This window comes from Equus przewalskii, chromosome 1 (genome assembly GCF_037783145.1).
Source record: "Equus przewalskii isolate Varuska chromosome 1, EquPr2, whole genome shotgun sequence".
Classification (NCBI taxonomy): Eukaryota; Metazoa; Chordata; class Mammalia; order Perissodactyla; family Equidae; genus Equus; species Equus przewalskii.
In genome coordinates this window covers 172,034,338-172,055,827 of record NC_091831.1, presented here as the reverse complement: position 1 = coordinate 172,055,827, position 21,490 = coordinate 172,034,338, and the positions used below count along the sequence as shown (strand labels likewise).

At 39.6% G+C, this 21,490-nt stretch overlaps 1 long non-coding RNA gene across 1 annotated transcript in view; it reads left to right on the top strand.

Annotated features, from left to right (window-relative positions):
* The window catches only part of LOC139084734 (uncharacterized), a 41,388-nt gene extending 20,702 nt beyond the window's left edge, over nt 1-20,686 (top strand). Inside the window, exons 4-8 of the long non-coding RNA XR_011542406.1 lie at nt 2,283-2,427; nt 8,032-8,127; nt 8,555-8,711; nt 13,286-13,988; nt 19,610-20,686. This is a non-coding gene — a long non-coding RNA (uncharacterized lncRNA). The remainder of the gene's footprint in view (nt 1-2,282; nt 2,428-8,031; nt 8,128-8,554; nt 8,712-13,285; nt 13,989-19,609) is intronic.
* Nucleotides 20,687-21,490: the final 804 nt, after the last annotated feature.

The following is a 21,490-nucleotide window of genomic DNA, read 5'->3' as shown; positions in this document are numbered from 1 at the left end:
CTTTTCAGAAAAGTCACGTCACCATATAGGCAAGATGTGAAAGTGCTCATATCACCACACCCTTACCCATCTTGACTATTAAATCTCTTTTTAAAATCTTCAAGATCACCATCAATGATGGAAATCTGATCCTTGTGTTAGTAAGAAAAAACAAGACTCTCTCTAGGATATCCAAGGGAATTATTAGATTATGTATCCCTAAACAGCCATTACGAATGAAGTCCTCAGCAACGACATAGCTAATCATATTGTTTGCCTTCAGAAAAGACACTTTACAGAGAGCCTGTGCAAGGCCTTGAAGTAGCAGGCCGCTGGCGTGGGATGGAAGCAGAGGCTGTGCAGTAACGGTAATTGCTGAGGTGAAAGGCTAGGGAGGGGGCATAGATATTTGAAGCTGTTTTCCCTGATGGAAACAAACGGCAGTGTCAAGGTGTCCACTGGGCCTTCTTTATCCATTCACCTGTCATTTCCACCTCTAAGTCACACCTGTTAGACAAACAGTTGAAACAAAAACAGTCTCTTGCTAGGCAAATACAGCTTCACAGAGTCCCTCTGGGTGTCCCAGTTCTGTTCAGACTGTAGCCTGAAGCCCTTCCGAAATACAAATCCTGCAGCTGCGTTCTTGGAACCTATGACCACTTCTACTCCTCTCACAGTAAGAGCAGAAATAAAAAAGATTCCTTAAAGAACCCTCACCTCCAGCCCTGGGTGGATTCCAATGGCTACAACCATATGCATGCATAGAACTAACACCAGTGTCCTGAAAAATGACCATAATTGTCATCTCTATGTAGCGTGGGTTCATTTCGGTCCATGAAAACCCCTCAGGTTCGCTTGCTCGTGCAGTGTCTCTCTCTCAAACTTTCTCTTGTTTTCTGTACTCTCTTCTTCTCTTGCTAATCACTGGCTGATCCCCTCAATCAGAAGTCCACCTCCGGATCAATCAGAGGTCACTCCTTCCCAAAGGAAGGTCGACCATTGCTTCTGAGCTGAGGACTTGCAGGAGGCTGTTTAGGTAGAACAGCGGTTCTCAAAGTGTGGCCCTGGATCATCAGCAGCAGCATCTGGAACTTGTGAGAAAAGCAAATTCTCAGGCCCCACAACAGGCCTATTGAATCAGAAACTAGTTGTGACCCAGTTACCTGTGTTTTAACAAGGCATCCAGGTGATTCTTATGCACACTAAAGTTTAAGAACTACTGGGCTAGCAGACATTGGGGTGGGTGGCACTATGACAGCTACACATGGGATAGCATCCCGGGGGAAATAATTTGGCTTGGATTATGTAACATGGTAGTGGGCCCAGGCAAAGTCATTTTATAAGAGAACAAAATGCAGCAAATTGTATGGCTTTATGTAGTTCTGGTCAACACATTCTCACCAAAAAGGAAAAAAAGGTTTGACATTCAAGAGCCAAGGCTTGTAGCAATGCAAACAGAGGAACAGAGTTTAGAAAAACATAATAACGTGAAGTTCCATTTTTGAGATTTGTAAAAGGAGATGCCACTGGGATTTTTAAAGGGAAGATAGCAGCTGTCTTTAATGTTTCACTCTCTGATGCGGTAGGAAGAACCCCAGACTGGGGGTCTGAGGATCTGGGTTCTAGCCTCAACTCTTCTGTTCATTTATTTTGTGATCTTGGGCAAATCAGGATCTCAGTTTCTTCATGTGTAAAATGAGTGTTAACTACATCTTCTCTAAGGTCACTTTCAGTTCTAGAATTGAACTATCATCCCATGACAAATCCTATTATCTTTGAGATGGACATAAAACTACCTGATGGCTCCCTTGTGGGGCACTGGAGTTGGCCACCCCAAGATATGTCTCTGTGGCATGAGGATTATTTTGGGCTGGTTACTTTTAAAAACTGCAGACATGAAAGAAACTCTGAAAAGTAGAATTTACTTACCCTTTGTTAAGAGACATTTACATTGTAAAGGAAATCTCTATCTGTAAAGGTGTCTCCCTCTCTGTACCAGGAAGAAGAGGGGATGACCTTATCTCTAGAAACTCTTATCAGTGTGGAAGGCAAGGACTCAAGTCTGCATAATAACCTGACTCTTGTTTACTGTACTTGTGGGATCATTTCCCATAACTGACTCTCCCCACCCCCAACATCCTCCTTTGTCTTTAGCTGAAGATGATATTTAAGGTGATGGCTTCAGCCATTTTGGTGAGTTGCTCAGTTTTCCTGAGCCTCTCCCATGTATGCATGTTACAAAGCTCTGTTTAATTTTCTCCTGTTATTCTGTCTCATGTGAATTTAATTCGTTCTCCGGCCAGAAGAACCCAGAGCGGGTGGAGGAAATGCCTTCCTCCCCGACAGTTTGGCGACTTGGATGGGATAAAATTTTACTGGCTTGACACTGCTCACTCCTGGACTGCTGCAGCCGAGAGGTCCTGGACCCCTGACAAGAGCCAGCAAGAGGTAAGCGTTCTTACCACGTCAGTCTCCTGGATCTCTGCCTGCAGGGTCCAGTAGAAGCAAGAGTGGTGAGTTTTTTTGCTCTTCTAAATTTAGATTAGCAGGAGAAAATCTTGGTGAGGCTAGCTTCTTGGATTCAGTGACTCTAGGATTTGGTTGAGTATTCGTTAATTGTAGATCCTTTTCCTCCCAGAGATAGTACTTTTCCTTGTCTCTGTCTTTTTGTTGTTTGTCATACGACATAGGCATCTCTATAAGCCTGTTGTCTGGGCCTTTTGTCTTGTTCTATGTCTTGAGAGCTTGGTTTTATGACCCTTCTGGTCTCCGCCATCCAGAGGATGCATGTACCAGCACACATCTTGGCGGCCAGTAGACTGGGGTTCTGGGACACACTCTCTTTGTCCAGCTGTTTCAGCTCTCAGGGTAGTTTGTCATAAGGGGTCCCAATTTATATGGGGCCTTTGTCATCATCTCAACCTTTGTTGCTTACTGTGCAATGAAGGCCTTTACTTTCTTAGACTATTTTTGGGAGTGAACTTTCTGGATCTCTTTTGGAGACGCCTCTTGCATCCATGTTTAAGATTATTGGTTGAGTCGCTGTTAAGAAATTGGGCTTTGTTTGATTTTCTCCTGTTATTCTGTCTCATGTGACCTTAATTCATTCTCCAGTCAGAAGAACCCAGAGTGGGTAGAGGAAATGTCTTCTTCCCCTACAGCCTCCAGCCTTGAGATGGAGACCTCCAAGTGGACATCAGGGCATGGATTGTAAAGAGTTCCTTTGGTGTGAAGCCATGACTATCAGAAAGAAGACTTTTTAGGAAGCAGGACAAGGTAGTAGCAGGAAAGGAAAGACTGGGGGTAACCTGAGTTGTTAGGAAAGCCTGGGCAGTGCCCAGAAAAGAGAGAAAAAGGAAATTGCAGACATAAGGAGTCCCAGTCTAAGCTTTACAGCTAGAGATTCAACTCACTAGATAAAACCCAGAGGCTCCTCCAAAAGAAGATGGAGGGAGCAGGAGACGAGCAACATAATTAAGTGAAAAAACACAAAAAAGTCAAGCATCGACTATTTCAGTCCTAGCAAAGCAAATAGCTTTCTGCTAGGGAACTCTGAACAATTCACACATTCTCTGAGCCAGTGTTTCTTCCTTTCAAAAAACAGGAAGTCAAGGTCAAAAGGAGATAACCAAAGTCACATTTCTAGCACAGTTCTTGGCACAAAGTATCCCCCTTTCTTTGCCTCCCAACCAGCTCCACAAAAAAAAGTGACTTGTCCAATGCCACAAGGCATACCCAGGACCCAATGCCAGCCTCAGGACTCACAGGACGCCTTTCAAACAGCACCAGTCTACACCCATTTTACATTCCTTTTTTTTCTCCACTTGACTCAAAACATCAACCTTATCTGATCCCTGTTTTGGTTTAGAAACAAAACACGCACAAATAAATTTGACCTTATTGGTACCATATAAAGTAGTAACGCATACGCTGGCTTTTCTCAGCACCAACCTGGCTTCCTAAGGGAAAAAAATCATATGTCTATCTCATGTGCATCATTGTCCATTGTAGGAAGAAGCAAATTTTATTAGTGTTTATTGTTTATGTCAAGGTTTGAGACGACTTTTTCAAAGGCTGAATTTTCTCAGAGAAGTTTGCCTGGATTACCAATTCTAAAAAGCTGTTATGCATTTAGTTTAATCTCTTGCCTGAGAGAATAATTTCTGCACAGATAAAAGCATAAGTGAAAAGCAGCTATTGTGTGTGCACAGTAGCATATTTTTTAAACCCTGTCCTATTAAGAAAGAGAGGATAACAACAAAAGGTACCCTAAGAATCAAGGTCCATACTTTGCATTACTAGGAGTCACGCCGTTAAATCAATGCATGCTGGGTGGGAACTTCTCGCCTAATGTGTGTACAATTTCATAGGTTCCTCGACTACAGAGCAAAATGCACAGGTACTGTGAGCTTTCTTAAGTCTATAATTCTTTAATAGCTTTTGCTTTCAATGTTTCCCTCCCCACTTGTTCAGTAAATGGTTCATTTTATATTGAAAGTCAAAGATAATTGAGCTCAAAAGTGCTGACCTGGTATTCTTTCTTAAAGGGTTAATGACCAATAGGCAACAAGTTGATATTAAAGTAATGGAGGTGGAGGGGGAGGAAGTGTTGGGCTACACTTTAAAATTTTTCCATTTGGGGGAGATTAATTGACTTATGACTGGTGGTGTCTGAACCAAAATCAATGCTACTATATAATATTAGAAACTAGACTCTGACAGGAGAGGTGTAATCTCTCTCTAGGCTCTATCTTAAGGGGGTCATTGGGAACTGGGAGAGGTTCAATATCAAGCAACAAAGCTGATTAAATGATAGCAAAAAGGCAGAGCCCAAAAGCCTTTATAATGAGGATGGACATTTAATGTTCCTATTTCTACTCAGGAAAGGAAATAGCACGGCCATGGTATTTCCTAAATTTGGTTGGAAAAACTGGCTAAACTAAAAGAATGGAGAGGTATAAATTTGACACAAGAAAAGGAAAGAGTAATCAAGGTAGCAAAAAATTACAGAGGTGAGGTAAGAAAAGAGAGAGCCAGAGACTCCTACTGGAAGAAGAGGGGCCGTCAAGGTTTTCAAATGAGAGAGAACATGTTCATCTTGAAACTGCACGCACTTCCCCACTTGTCAAACGGAATTTGCAGAATCATGTCAAACATTTCCACAAATGCCTGCAAATGCAGATCTGGAAAGTGGTGTCTTGTCCAAACCAAACCCCTAAAGGGGTTTCTCTTCTCATATTCTTCTCGGTGGAACATCTAGTTATAACCAGTGCAGAGCTGCAGAGTCGGAGAGCTGAAGAAGCTCCAAGGAGCAGGCTGAGTGCCTTAGCCAAGGCAGCTGTGATGACAGTCAGTCTTCAGTGGCTGGGTTACCCACCAGGCCAGGTAAATCCTTAAAGAGACACGCACATGTTCGTTGTAGAAGGAAGGGGAAGAAATCACTCAAGGCCAAAGTGGGGAGTTTGAGCTTTGTGTTTAATTAGGATATTTATCTGTAAAGCCCTGAGAACTGAAATGAGATTGCTTTTGCTTTACTCTCCTTAAAAAGCACTCTTTACTCTTTACTAAGAGCTTATTTAAAGAAAAAAGAAATATGGACTAGGTAATTCAAGAGAAGAATTCTGCCTGTCAACACTCTTCAAGCACAGACCAGTGCTGTTGTCCACCTGGGGCCGGTTGGATCTAAGATTCCCATATGTGTGTTCAACATGGTACATATTTTGCAGCTCAAGGTGGTTCTGGGAATGAAGGAATTTACCAAGCATGACTTGGAACTGGAACATACGAAAGGAAGTTATGAGCCCTGGGGCCATCTTTAGTTCTATTCTTGTCCTTGGTTCTGTCCTTTACACCTATTCTTGCATTAAAGGTTCTATCCCTTAATTTCTCCACTGGAAAAAAATATGGTGTAATTCCCTCTCCTGTCTAACTTACAGAGATGCTGCGAGATTTAATGAGCCATTACTCATGAAAGCCTTCGAACTCTTGCTAAAAAGGCACTAGATAAATTCAATATTATTGTTACTATCTTCATTATTCACACTTTTCCTCTGTCCAAGACCTACATATAACATGTTATTATTGTCACTTTAGGTTAATAGAAGCTTTGTCCTTTTTTCCCTCACTCTTAGCACCCAACGCGGTAATAACAAAATGCTTGTATATTTCCAACATTTTTCCTACCAATTGCCATTAGGCTATTTCAGGACTATATTTCATTCACTAGATCACATACAACAGTATTAGTGTGACATAAACCAAAAGACACACTAATCCACTAATGAAAATAAAATTATAGTACTTATTTTCTCCCATCTATGATCCAAAAGGTAATTTTTAAGAATAATGTGCTGATTACAGATACCCGAGAATATGGATTTTTTTCTTTTTTGAGCACAGTTTCTCAAAGCATCTTTCTTTTGGAATCTGGTACAGATCATCTAGATTTTTTTCTTCTACATGAGACAACGTGTTCATCACCAAGCTCTCAATTTTTTAAAATTAAAACTTTAGTAACCAGAACAAATGTTTTATTAAGCATGAAAAGTGCGCAAACACTTCTGTTGGAAGGAATTTAACCAAGTTGCCAGGGAGAAGTGAGTGCACATCTCTATCATATATCAAATAGCAGTTCTGCAACCACCAGAGGGCCGGTTTCTCAGAGCTGGTCTGAACCACATTCACCAGAATCTCCAGGGAGCTTGTTAAGGGCAGATACCCAGGCCCTAACTCACACCTGCTGAACTCAAACCTGTGTTGGGGCCAGATCTAACAAATCAAAATATAAATACACAAATAAAAAATGCCCTAGTTGGGGCCTAGGAGTTTATAGTTTAATAAGCACTCCAGATGGGTCTTAAGCACACCAAAGTTTGAAAGCCACTGGCCTAGGAAATGCAGATTCGAAATTGCAGTGAACTGTCACTGCACACACTCCAGAATGGGTAAAATTCAAAAGGACTGACAACACTAACTGTTGCTGAGGATATACAGCAACTGGGATTCTCGTATGCTGGTTGTGAGAGTATAAAACGGTACAAGCACTTTGTAAAAGATCTGACAATTTCTTATAAAACCAAACATATACCTACCTTATCACTCAGCAATTCCACTCCTAAGTATTTACCCAAGAGAAATGAAAATATTATGTTCACACAAAGACTTGCACAAGAATATTTATAGCAGCTTTATTCATAATAGCCCAGGTATTTGTGCATAGCAGAATGGGCCAACAAACTGTGATATGTTCATTCAGTGGCAATATGACTTGGCAATAAAGGGAATGGAGTATCGATGTAGGCAACACAGGGATGAATCTCAAAAACATGCTAAGAGAAAGAAGCCTTATGCAAGAGTATATACTGTCTGATTTCATTTACTTGAAGTTCTAGAACAAGCCAAATTGTTCTATGGTGAAAAAAATTGAAGCAATGGTTTCCTCTGGTAGAGAGCAAGTGGGGTTTAACTGGGGAGGGGTATGAGAGAACCTTCTGGGATGATGGTAATGTTCTGTATCCTGCTAAGCATTTGAGTTACAAAGATGTCTGCAGTTGTTAAAATTCATTGAGTAGTACACTTAAGAGTTGTGTATTTCATTCTTTGTAAATTTTACCTGAAAAGAAAAAATGTAAACCAATATTCACTTTTGGTTTGCAACGTATGTGCTGAAGTATTTGAGGAGAAGTATACTGATGTCTGAAACTTACTTTGAAACGCATCCAAAAAAATAACATGGATAGAAGATTGAGTGCACGCATGCATGCACGCACATACACACATGATAAGACAAACATAGTAAAATATTAATGGTAAGACCTAGATGGTGGGTATATGAATGTTTACTACAAAATTCTTTTACTTTCTATGTTTGAAATTTTTCAAAATTAAATATTGGAGGAAAAAATTCCCTGACCTAGAGGAACCACAGTTTTCTGACTGGGGACACCAATTTTGAGGAGGCTTCTTCTATCTCTGCATTTAGACATTTAGGCACCTCTCACCAAGACTCACTCAGGAGAAAAGAGTCATTCTGATCCCTCTCCGCACCTCCAGGCACCTACACAGATCAGGGAAGCTGAGACTCACCCTCTGTGGGAAGAACTCGTCCTTGCTGTCCCAGTGCTCCTGTCACCCTCTTCTGAATACCAAGTGAGTTTGAGCCTCCTTTTCCTTGCTGCCTTGGACTTCCTGCACTTCCTTTGGTTTCTACTGAGGAACTCTTTTTTTCGCTTGTCTAAATCATGACGTAGAAGGGGTTCTTCGAAAGCTTGAAACTTCACTTTTATCATAGTGACCAGCTTGTGCTCAACACACGTATGAATGGTGCTGTTTCAGGAGAGATGACACATAGCTCACACTGCAGCTTTTGGCTCCGGTAGCTCCCAACTCTTTGTTCTCAAGTAGAATCACAGTGTTGGTGCTGGTGCCAAAGGTCTCTCAGATAGTCACTCAGGGAACTGCTTTGGTGAAGCATCCTTTGTACACACTTTGTACACACTCTGGTGAACGCAAGGCGATGAGAGTTTGATCTTTAAGTTCTGTTTGTGATTTGTCTTACCTTGTTTCTCTCTTTCAGGTTAGGCATAATTAGCTGGCAGTTGCCAGCAAGATCCTAGCAATTATCAGACAGGCTGCTACCTTCTCACTCTGTAATAGGCACACTGTGGTTATCCATTAAGCAAAGAGGGTTCTTGAATCTCAAAAGAATCGCTTCTTCCTGAATTGAGACTCAGGTAGGTCTGTTTGTTTAGTTGAGGTTCTGATCTATCATTGTGGACTAAAAGACTACTTTAGTGGGTGGGAGGTAGAAAAAGTGCAAGTGTACAACCAGGACTGCTGAAGGTCAAGTTAATGTTTTTCTATCTTCAGAGGATGCAGCCCTGGTTTAAGAGAGGCTAGCACAGAGAGGAGGGTGGTCTTATTTGAGAGATTTCTCATTTTCTGCTTACATTTACAATATTTACACTTTAGCTTTCCACCTAATTACAAAAGTATTACATGCTCAATGCAGAACATTTGGAAAACACAGTAAAGCACAAAGCAAAAATAACAAAAGTTATCTATCATACCGCAACTCAAGATAAGCATCATTGTTCTTTGGATATATGTCATTGGATATATGTCATATATTTTCTTTGTTTTGTTTCAGTTATTGCTATCTAATACCTATTTCTACACATAAGAATTATTAACTATTTGCATTTATTATTTCCTGATCCAGGAAGTAATCAAGGAAACTTAAGTCCCCAGACTACCTATGTGCATGATTTTTTTATTGGGTATTATTTTTATTGACTGTAAAGTAATAAATTCTGTAAATATTCAAATAATTGAAAAATATGCTTAGCAGGAAAAGTATATGTCCTATAGTCCCACTCTGCAGTGATATCATCATTATCTGAATGACATATGTCTTTTCAACTCTTTCTGCTTATGAAATCATACATACATAATTTTTATAAAAAATGAGATTAGGCTATACATATTGTTCTATAATTAGCTTGTGAGTGGACATTTAGATTATTTTAAATTCCTGGCTATTATAAATAATGCTGTAATGGCTCTCTTGGGACAGAATTAAATTGCATGTATATCAGCCTGAGTAGGATATCTGCTATAACAATCAGCCTCAACATCACAGCTTCTTAAGACAAAATAATTTATGGCTTGTTCACATCACAGTCTAATATGGGTTAGTAAGAATGGTTGTGACGGGCTCTGCTTCACACAGTCATTCAGGGACTCAGGCTCCTTCCTCCTGTGACTCCACTCTTCTTTTGCTCCTTTCCTTCCCCTGCATTCAGCCCTTTGTTGGGAAAATCAAGAGAGCATAGAGAAGGCCCACACATCCACTCACAATCACCTCAACCTGGAGGCATCACTACCTACATCACTTCCCGTCATATTCCATTGGAATAACTAAGCCGCATGTCTCTATCTACATGCAAATCCAGGTCACAGCAGGAAGGAAAGAAGAGCACAGGTACTGAAGAGCACTCACAGTTCTCGTGACAAGTTTGCTAAACTTTCCCTGTGGGATACATTCATAAACACGGAATTGCTCAGTCCAAAGTTATGAACCCTTTACTTGTGATAATGTCAAACTATTCTCCCATGAAAACCAAGCCAACTTATTTTCTCCCCACAGAGTATTAAGAGTGTCTCTTATCCCACATTTTGTCAATACAAGGCATTTTCATTGTTTTAAGCATTTGTCAACTTGAAAGGTGAAGAGTATTCGAGCTTTTATTTTGAATTTCTTTATTTATCAGTGAGGGTGTGTATCTTTTCGTGTTTTAAATCATTTACATTTCTTTTGCTAAATGCCTGTTCCTGTTCTTGGGCATTTTTCTCTTGGATTGTTTATCTGTTGATTTATAATAGCCATTTATGAATTATATTAACTTTTATTGTATATCTTGCAAATATTTCCACAGTAGTTAATATTTTACATTGACTTTATGGGATCATTTACTATACTGAATTTTAATATTATAGATGTCATTAAATGTGTGAGTTTTTCCATTTATGGTTTCTGACTTTACTGTCATATTTAGAAAGACCTTTCCAAATAAAAGCTTATAAAAATACTCACTAATATTTTCTTGTAGTACTTTTATGATTTTATTTTCTATACTTGAAACAGTCAACAGTCTTTCTACAAAACTTGGAAAACAATAGAAAGGACAATAGAAAAAAGAAAAATCACTGGCAACCACCACCCAAAGATAATCAGGGTAAACATTTGGTGTATGTCTCTTGGCCTATTTTTACCAGTGTGCAGGACCACCCAGGTGAAAAGACGATATTCATACACCATTTTATGTTCCAGAAAAGTCTTAAGGAAACTAAACTAAGTATATGCTGTGAATATGCCTTTTAAAAATTTTGGAACATTTCCTTGGCTTTTTTAAAACCTAAAAAATATTTATTACATTGTAGAAATAGACAGAAAAATAATTCAGCTGACAATGTGCATGAATGTAAAGTTGTAAGTAGAAAGTTTTGTTATCAGCGATGTTGTAAGAGTAGGAGAAAACAAATTCAAAACAAGAACCGTGCATCTGACTTTGTTAGTGAACAGCTTATCCTCACTAAGACAGAAGTTTTTCTATTCTGATTCCAAACACCTTTTGACAAACCTTTTATTGTTAAGTACTCTTTCATATCTATTTAAAAATGAGGCGATACATACAAATGCTTAAATAGCTACTAAAGCAATGTTGGAATTTGTTAGGAGATGACACCTAGAAGCAGTTATATATTCTTTATATATTTGTAATAATTATATGCCTTGTGTAAGCATCTTTGCAAGTTTTTGTAAATTTCTCCAGGTAATTTATTTAATGGAATACTGCCATCGGATATATTTCCTTTTCCCAACATTCCCGGGAGTCCCTGAAATATAGAAACATTCTTAACAAAGTTCTTTTCCCTGATGTAATAAATGGAATTTTGTATATTATGCGATGACACTGAGGATATAGATGACAGGCAGTGAAGCCTCAGCCTGCAAAGCTCACTCCGCTGCCCTCCCAGGGCCCTCACTGTCTTGAGAGGAGGCCTGAGGTGCCCCAGGGGGTGTGCTTGCCTCTGAGAGCAGCCTTTGTCTCCCTAGGCCTCAACTGCTTTCCTGAAATGGGAGAAGTCGCCAGGAGTTCCTTCTCACCCTCCCTGGCCTCATTGAACTTCCATCTCTTCTCCGTGGACGCTAGTTTCACGGTGACTTAACTTCGCGATTGCCTTCTTTTCTGGCTTGTGAGAAGCCGCACACAGGTTAGACAACTGTCGCTGCCTGTCTAGCCTGTCCTCCACACAGAGCTGAGGAGAGAGAGAAACCACAAACTCTCTTCTTCTACCCCTGACTTCTCCTGCCTCAGCTAGAATCCCCTTCCTTAACAACTGGGCCCTCCAGCCTGTCTATTACTTTATTAAATCTTCTGTCAAATCACTTTATTCAAAACATTATGTAAACATTTTTAGAGAACTTAGCTATAACTTAAAAAACAACTTTTTAAGCTGACAGACGTTTTTGTTCGTTGCTCCAGGAGAGCAGCAGAATTCCTCTTGAAGCGCAAACTGCTCTGTTGTTTGGGAAAGCATCCAGTGAGCGTTTTGAACTGAGCGAGGGTAAACCCCAGGAGAGTCTGGATGGGAGAAAGAAGGCCTAAGCGAGAGCCAAATTTCTCTGCATCATAAAGTTAGAGGAATTTCTGAATAGGTTCCTTCAACCACTGCAGGGCTGAGGAGGAGCAGACCATGAAACAGGACTGGAAACAGAGTCCAGAGAGCAGGCCTCTGAAACGCACAGGGAGAGGGCTGCCAACAAGGCGTCCTCAAGGTAGAGACTGGTGACAGTGACAGGGAGAACTTTCGCAGCGGTGCTGCCCAGGATTCACTTTTAAGTGGTTCCATGTTTTGAGCTATAATTCCTCTGTATTATGCATATAAAACAAGAAAATTTAATAAAGCACTGCTACCCGCAACAACATTGTCAAGAAGAAAGTGATGGGGCCATGCTTGGAAGCAAAGCAGACTACAATGGCCTGGGGCAGCCTGTAGGAGCCACGGGCAGATGGAGAGAAGAAATTGGGAAAAGTGAGAAGCAAGAGTTTGGAGCAAGAAAAAGTGGGAAGAACTAAGTGTCAACTCCAGAATCTGCAGAGGAACTGGAGAACACCTTGGACTTCCCACAATATATACGATGGTTATTAAAGAAAAGGGCGACCTCAGAAGGATAGGGGAGTTAAGGACTTTGGGTTATATGGATAATCGTTCTGTGGATCATTATATTTTCTCACTGCTTAAAAAACAATAAGCTTGAGTATTTAACGGCAATGACCTGCACCAGAGAAGTGGGCACAGAAAGTGAGGAGGGGCTGTGTCCCTGTAGTTTGTCCCATTAAACCATGGCAGTGAAGGCAGAAAGCCTCACAAATAATCACTATATTAATGATGAGAAAAAGTTCAACAGAAAGTAATTGTGCAACATGCAGAATTTGTGTAACACCCAAAGACTTTACTGAATTGGTTCATTTCAATATTGTCATTTGTTACTTTATTCCTTTGCAGGATATTTGTAGGCATAGCCACCCCACACCCCATTTCTACACTAGTTTAGAACAGCCTTGCAGGCAATACTTGGCCCACTTTCAGAAATTTCTTTGGCAAAACCTATAATGTACACTCACTTTCAAGCAGGAAGGAATGGTTTATTCAGCAGGAATATCAAGGCCAGGGTTCCAATACAAACTCCCTCTTCGGGTTTCTCAGTACCTAAGGTGTCTTAAATTTTTTTTTTTTTTAGTGAGGAAGATTGGCCCTGAGCAAACATCTGCACCAACCTTCTATTTTGTATGTGGGACGCCACCACAGCATAGCTTGATAAGCATTGTGTAGGTCCACTCTTAGTATCTGAACCCACGAACCTGGGCTGCCGAAGCAGAGTACGTGAACTTAACCACTATGCCACCAGGCTAGCCCAAAGATGTCTTATTTTTTACACTTAGGCATAAAATACTGGGGGCAGGATGAATTGGTGATGTTCCAGGAAAAAAACGAGGGGATTAGTAGTTTTTTCTCCAGAGCAAACTAGGATTCATAACTGAAAGAGGAATGGGGAGAAAAGGAAAAAAAGTGATCTGGGACCTGATGTGTACTTCTTTCATCCTACTTCTACTCTGCCTCTGAGAGAAGATTGTTCTGGAAAAATCACCTGGAGGCACCAGATCAAAGGCTGAGCAGAACGGGCGTCAGGCTTAAGACTTTGCACTGAGAGGGAACACTCGACCACGTTGATAAGTATTCCTTCTTAATCTGCTGAGTTTCTTTAGAAATGACATTTCAGCTTCTGTTGTGGCCTCCTTATCTCATGGTCATCGCATCTTTGATATTTCACCAAAAGGTATAATTATACTGCATCATTATACCATTTTATCTCTTGAGACCTTTATACCGTTCTATGGAAAAAAGGACAATCTAATCACTCGTGACATTATGTATATATGCAGGTATTTATCTCATTTTCTTACTCTTACCTCCTTGATACTACCAAACTGCTATTTGCTACCTAGATTTGTCTTATGTCATTGGTTCTTTTCTTTCTAGATGAATTCAATGTAATTATGAGAATGAAGATTTTTCTGAAGTGAGGAAATCCCTCCAAAGTCATCATCACAGTTGCCAAACTTGAAACTTGTTTAATCCTGTAACAAAACCATAATAATGATGCTTGATCTCAGAAAGTATCCTTCAGAGGATATAATCAAGATAAATTACAATGTAAATTTACTAGTAGGTGTCCTTAGTTTTCAATGAGGTTTCTTCAGTGATCTCAAAGACATGTTAAATATAGTTGTAAGTCCAAGATCATAGAATCAATTGGCAGATAAGTCATAACTCTAAGAAGTGGGCTCTTCCTCCCACTTTCTTGCTGCTCTATCCATCAAATAATTTAATAATTCATAAAAGAAGATGTTTGTGATGGTACTTTGCTAGGCATGGTCTACGTGATTTTGAGTTTGAAATGTTTTAACAGGAATCTTCACTTGAGTTTTTGCACCTGGGATGGGGATTATTTAAGACATCTCGTAGAAAGTACCATGGTACCTATGTTTCTGCCCAGTGTGGGAATGTGATTTCAGATGGGATCGAAATCAAGTAATGGCTCTTGAGCTTCTACTTCCAGCCATGATGAGGTGACACATACTGGACTAGTATCAGTCAAAACAATTACAAAACTGGACAAAATATGTAAGGCACCTGAATTCAGGCCCTGGCTAACAAGCAATGTAAGACTGTGATTCTTGAGAGAAGGGAAATGCATGAGGTGAGCTGCACAATTGTCCCAGCTCTCTGCCTGGAGACAGTTTCCCAATCATGGTCCAGTGACCTGGAGTCTGAGCAAAGCATGGTGGTTTTGTTGAGATGAGGAGGCAGAGATCAGAGTTCAGGGAAGCTGAAGCAGTTAGAACCTGTGGAGAAGAAAGCAGCGCAGAGAAGGGACCCCAGAAACCCATAGGATCTCCTGAAAATCCATGGCTGAGAGCTGGATTGAACATGTGCAGGGTGAGGCAACCTGAGCCTTTAGATATCAACTGCTACGGAGTTGAAAGTGGAAACAAGATACCAGAGATTGAGCAGTGCTTGGGAAAGAACAGTGGCAGGGGATGTCAGAGTCCTGGCCCTGCCAGAGTGAAGAATTTATTAACACCTTATGAAAACTCCTGACATCTGAGACCCCACACAGTCTACCTCTTAGGAACAAGGGACTCAGAGAGAGAGCTGCTCTAGACCCACACTAACAAAGCCTGAAACCAAACGCCAAAAAGATTCGTAGGGAAGACACAGCTTGAAGAGTGAGTACTGCTAAGTTAGAAGAGCTTGGGAAATGCCTCGGGCTTTCCACAGATCTACACTAGCAATGCCAGACACCAGGATCATGCAAGTTAAAGGGATCAGCCGGTAAACGAACTTCCTGCTTAAACAAGAATCAACCCTCTTCAGAGGAAGATTACAGAATCTAGAATTTCTATAATGTATTATCCACAATGTCCAATATTTAATCAAAAAATCAACAGACATACAAATAATTAAAGGAAAGTTATGTTAAAAGAATCAAAAATTTGATCTTGAGTGATTAAATAAGTATCAGCAGAGAAATGGAGACTACAAACACAATCAAATGAAAATTTTAGAACTGAAAAGTACAGAAACTGAAATATAAAATTGATGGGCTTAATAGCACATCAGAGTTAGCAGAACAAAGAGTCAGTGACCTAGATACAAATTAATAGAAATTATCTAACCCAAAGAATAGAGAGAAATAAGATTGAAGAAAAATAAACATTTAAAAAAAAACAAGATACCACTACACACCAGTAGAATGGCCAAAATACGGAACATTGACAACACCAAATGCTGGCAAGGATAAAGAACAATAGGAACTCTCTCACACGGCTGACAGGAATGCAAAATGGTACAGCCGTCTCGGAAGACAGTTTGGCAGTTTCTTACAAAATGAAACCTGTTCTTACTGTAAGATCTAGAAGTCACACTCCTTGTATTTACCCAAAACTGTTGAAAACTTACATTCACATAAAAACCTGCACCTGGATGTTTATAGCAGCTTTGTTTGTAATTGTCAAAACTTGGAAGCAACCAAGATATCCTTCAGGAGGTAAATGGATAATAAATAAACTGTGATACTTCCAGACAATAGAATATTACTCAGTGTTAAAAAGAAATGAGCTATCAAGCCATGAAAAGACATGGAGGAAACTTATATGCATATTACTAAGTGAAAGAAGCCAATCTGAAAAGGCTACACACTGTATGATTCCAAGTACGTGACATTCGGGAAAAGGCAAAAGTATGAAGACAGGAAAAAAAGATCAGTGGTTGCAGGGATTAGGGTGGAGGGAGGGATAAACAGGTCGAGCAGAGTATCTTTAGGGCAGTGAAACTACTCTGTATGATGCCATAATGGTGGTTACATGTCATTACAAATTTCTTCAAACCCACAGAATGTATAGCACCAAGAGTGAACCATAATGTAAACTGCAGACTTCAAGTGTTATGATGTGTCAATATAGCTTCATCAATTGTGACAAATTTACTGTTCTGGTGGGGGATGTTGATAATGGGAGAGGCTGTGCATGTAGGGGGGAAGAGAACATATGAGAAATCTTGGTACCTTCTGCTCAATTTTGCTGTGAACTTAAAACTGCTCTAAAAAATAAAGTTCATTAAAAAAATTAAAATAAAAATAAATAAAGGAAGAGGCTCAGGGACTGTGAGACAATATCAAGCAGCCTAGCAGGAGAGTAATTGAGTCCCAGAAGAAGAAGAGGATAACGTAGGGACAAAACAATTTGAAGAAATAATGGCCTAAAACTCCCCACAATTGAAGAAAAATACTGACTTAACAGAAACGAGAATGTCAATGAATCCGCAAAGGGTAAACACAGAGAAAACCAGACCAGGGCACATCATAGCCAAACTGCTGAAAACCAAAGACAAAGAGAAAATCTTGAAAGCACTCAGAGAAAAAAGGCACTTTCTATAAAGGGAAACAAAATAAGAATTATCATTGGCTTCTCATCAGAAAAAATAGAGGACAGAAGACAATGAAATGACTTCTTTTGAGTGCTGAAAGAAAAAAAAACCTGTCTACACAGAATTCCATATCCATCAAAAATAGCCTTCACAAACAAGAATTAAATAATGGCACTTGCTGAAGAACAAAAACTGAGAGGATTTGTTTCCAGTCTACCTGTACTACCTGAAGGATGTCTTTCAGGTCAAAGAGAAACTTGGGGGGCTGGCCTGGTGGCACAGCAGTTAAGTTCAAACATTCCACTTTGGTGGCCCAGAGTTTGCCAGTTCAGATCCCAGGTGCAGACCTATGCACTGCTTATCCAGCCATGCTGTGGTAGGCATCCCACATATTAAATAGAGGAATATGGGCAAGGATGTCAGCTCAGGGCCTGTCTTCTTCAGCAAGAAGAGGAGGATTGGTGGCATATGTTAGCTCAGGGCTAATCTTCCTCAAAAAAAAAAAAAGAGAGAGAGAGAGAGAAACTTGGATCTACAAGAGAAAAGAAGACCAATAGAAATAGTAAATAAGAGAACATGGGCAGCTGAAATATGAAGAGTTGGACAAATTTCCACAGGACCATGTTCAAGATAGAGATCATCATGGAATTGATGTTCCCACAAGACTTTTAATTTCAAGTTCATCTCTACCTAAGAGTTAACTGTCTTAATATCTGGCCCTTGGAATCAGGATGGTGCTAAAAGTTTAGCTGGAAAGTTTTTAATTTTTTTTTATTTATTTATTTTGAGGAAGATTAGCCCTGACCTAACATCTGCTGTCAATCCTCCTCTTTTTGCTGAGGAAGACTGGCCCTGAGCTAACATCCATGCCCATCTTCCTCTACTTTATATGTGGGACGCCTACCACAGCATGGTGTGCCAAGCGGTGCCGTGTCCGCACCCGGGATCCGAACCGGTGAAGCCCGGGCCGCTGAAGGAGCACATGCGCACTTAACCACTGCGCCACCGGGCCGGCCCCTGGAAAGTTTTTAAATTAAAGCATTCTTTTCTACGTTGTTTGGGAACTTACCATTTACTTTAATTTAACTTAACATTGAACATGATGAGTTTAGAGTCTAGTTTCACAGTTTATCTGCTTTCATTTGGCCAATAGAACAGGGTTGTAATTCAGAGTTAATTGTCGACTGCTTCCACAAACACTTAGTGCAAGACTCTGACTCATCTAATGTGTGTAGAGTTTTATACTGCCCATCTCAGTACATTTTTGAGGATTCTTCTATAAGCTTGAAATAGTCATAAGATATTTTGACTTATGAAGAGAAATGTAGTTACTAGGACAGAAACAGATTTTCCTCTAACATATTTTCATATAGCAAGCACAAAATTAATCAAAGTTTAGTAGAATCTAATAAAAGGGCCCATTGTAAGAGTTGAATATTTTTTTTTCATTTTTAAAAGCACCCACTATTTGTTTTGTTTCATTTTTTCATCCTGATAATTCCAGAATAATTTTTCTGTTCTGGCAAAAAGATAGGTGGAAGCCTAAGAACTATTTATTAAGGATGTAACCCTGCTTACACAAAAAACTCAAAGCAAATCCTAAGCTTTTTTAATATTACTGAGAGCCAATTCTTTAATGATGAGCATGGAGGTGTTTTGCTGCTAAGGCAAATCAAAATCAAATGTCATCGACTGAGATGGCTAGGAGGCTATCTGAGATGGGAGAATGGAAGAACTGGCAGGAATCCTAAATTACCGGGTTAATGCAGTGTTGGGGGGTGGGGAGGAGACTGTGTTAGACCGATCGGATACTGAAGCAGGCAAAATGGAGCACTGGAAATGCGTGGGGTACCAATGTCATCAGACAATCCAAATGCATACTTTATGAGCCACTATAAATGCAGTACTTAAAATGAAGTATTTAAGGTGTAGTTGGAAGGCTATGGGGTGATCATTTGAAAACAAGGGGCATTAAGCAAATGTTCAGAATTGGCGGGGGTGGGGAGGGCAGTGAGAAACCTCTTCAGATATTACCATAATTTTCTATAAATTTCTAGTGGCTCTGGTAGTTGCAGAGTTATTTACATATTTTTACGCTCTGGAAATTAAATGATACCATTTTTTATTTTCCTGTTAATTTAAGAAAAGAACTAATCAAAGATCATTAGAAATTTTTTGAACTAGACACTGATACAAATTTTAAAATTCTAATTACTAAAGATCAAAATCAAAATCCTCTATATTTTTAGTTGGCAGAGTAGATGAGCACAATAAATAGCTTATACATTTTCATGGCTTCGTACATTAACTAAAAACACTAAAAAAATGTCTAACCATCTATAGTTTTAAATATATTTACATGTCCAATGCCGCCCTGGAAACCCACTAAAACACAAACTCAGATTGCAATCCAGTTACAATGCAAGCCAGGCACAAAAGCCTTCTAATGATCTTTGATTAGTTCTTTATTAAATTCATCAAGGGAGCAAAGAAAATTTAATAATCTTCACCAGTTGTCATCTTTCTGATTAGAGTTTTGATTAGAACTTTCAGCTTTTATTTTTCTCCTTGCTAGCCTTCGCCAGAGCTTTGCTACGGCTTCTAGCTGGAGAGGAAGAACGAGGCAGATGGAACATGTCAAATACCCCACATTTGTTAACATCTCCTGGGAACGCAGACCACGGTTTATTGAGGAGAAAGTCAAAAGTTCCCTGTGTATCCCGTCCCCACCACCTAGCCAGCCTCTTCATGTGACAAAACATTTCTTGAACAGTGAATCTTTCTGCATTTGGCAGCTTCTTATCCAGGAATGTATTTTGCTTGCCTTTGACAATTATTTTCCCCAATTTTGAATCCCCATGATTCAAAAATCATGAAACTAATTTTTCCATCCTGTTAAATTTACAAATAAAAATCCTATTGGGGGTTGGTTAGTGAGACTGTACACATTTCATGTGTGAAAGCAATGGGATTATAGGAGCTGCCATCCATGGGTATTTGAGAAGTGCCATTAGATTGTTCAGAATAAAGGACTCCGAAAGGTCACTCAGTCTTGGATAAAACGAGTGAGAACAACAATGATGTTTACATTTTTCTTCCTCATACAGCATGTAGGAGAATAATGACATTCAGATTTCTGTATAGCACATTTCTTTCTAGTATTCACAAATATCGCCTCAACTATTTTTCTACCATTGCTGAAAAGCAGCAAATGTGTAGCTATTATCATCTCCATTTCCTATTATATATTATATCATGCTATTTTAGAGCCTTCTCCCTAAAAGAAGGGCAGCTAGGTGTTGTGTTTATAATCACACTCAGTCACCATTAGACCTCAGCACCAGAGAGTGATAATAGGAAAGAAGGTAAAAATAAATAATAAAAATGTAAACACAGGAAATTCTTAACCTAAAAAAGGGTTGTGTTCCAAAAGTTCATTTATTAAGCTATTGTGTGGAACTCAAAAGTCTATATTTCCATAGAAAGAATATTGTAATTGGTGGTGAGGTTCCTAGGCTAGCCCATCACAGCCTATTTATTCATGTAGTCGAAAGTACAAGGACTACCAAAATTACAGCAGCAGAAAACTATTCAGTTGGAAATATTTGGTATTTTAACTATATAGAAGGTTAAATAAACTTTTATAAAATAACCCAGTGGCAAATCTCTTCATAACCACAAGTCAGTGCTTTGGACACTGGTAACACTTGATGCCGTGGCAACCACCCAAGATCCAGGAAGCTCACCATCACAAACTCACAAGCCCACAACCCCAGGGCCATCAGAAGGAACTGACTGACAACTCGTCAAACAGGCGACTTTCCTTTTATTTCCCAAAGCCAATAGACACTGGGCAAAGGAAACTTGGTGTCAAAAATTCTTTGATCCAGGATCCCAGGGAAAGCTTTCCTCTTCACTCCAAACACGGTACAGGTTTCTGATTCCAATGGGCTCTTTCCAGTTGATTAAACTCGAGGTTATTATCAAAATATACCAGGTGCATACAGAGCTGAACAGAATACTAAAAATACTAACTTTGAGACCTAACAACTTCTAATTTAAATGCAAAACGTGAAAAAACATAATGTATATTATATTAAGATTAGGGTGTATTTAAAGGGTGTCAAAACTAATACCTACTTTCGTCAACTCCAGTGAGCAAATGAAAATGTAACTGAAAGGAATTGGTTGAACCAATTGTGAGACTAATTGGAGTTCTTGTTCAAAATACTGGACTGAGGTTGTTCTTTCCCTGCTGCTACTGAGAAATTGGCTTGAACTCAGTCATTCAATACGTATTAAGAACCTTCTATTTGCAAACAAAAAAAACCTACACTTTCCCAAAATGAAATAAGCACAGATAACACCCTCCCCAGCATCGGAAAATCTCTAGCCATTTGAAGCCACAAACATAACGCTGAACATCTCAAAAGACACTTCCCATCCCCAGTGTATG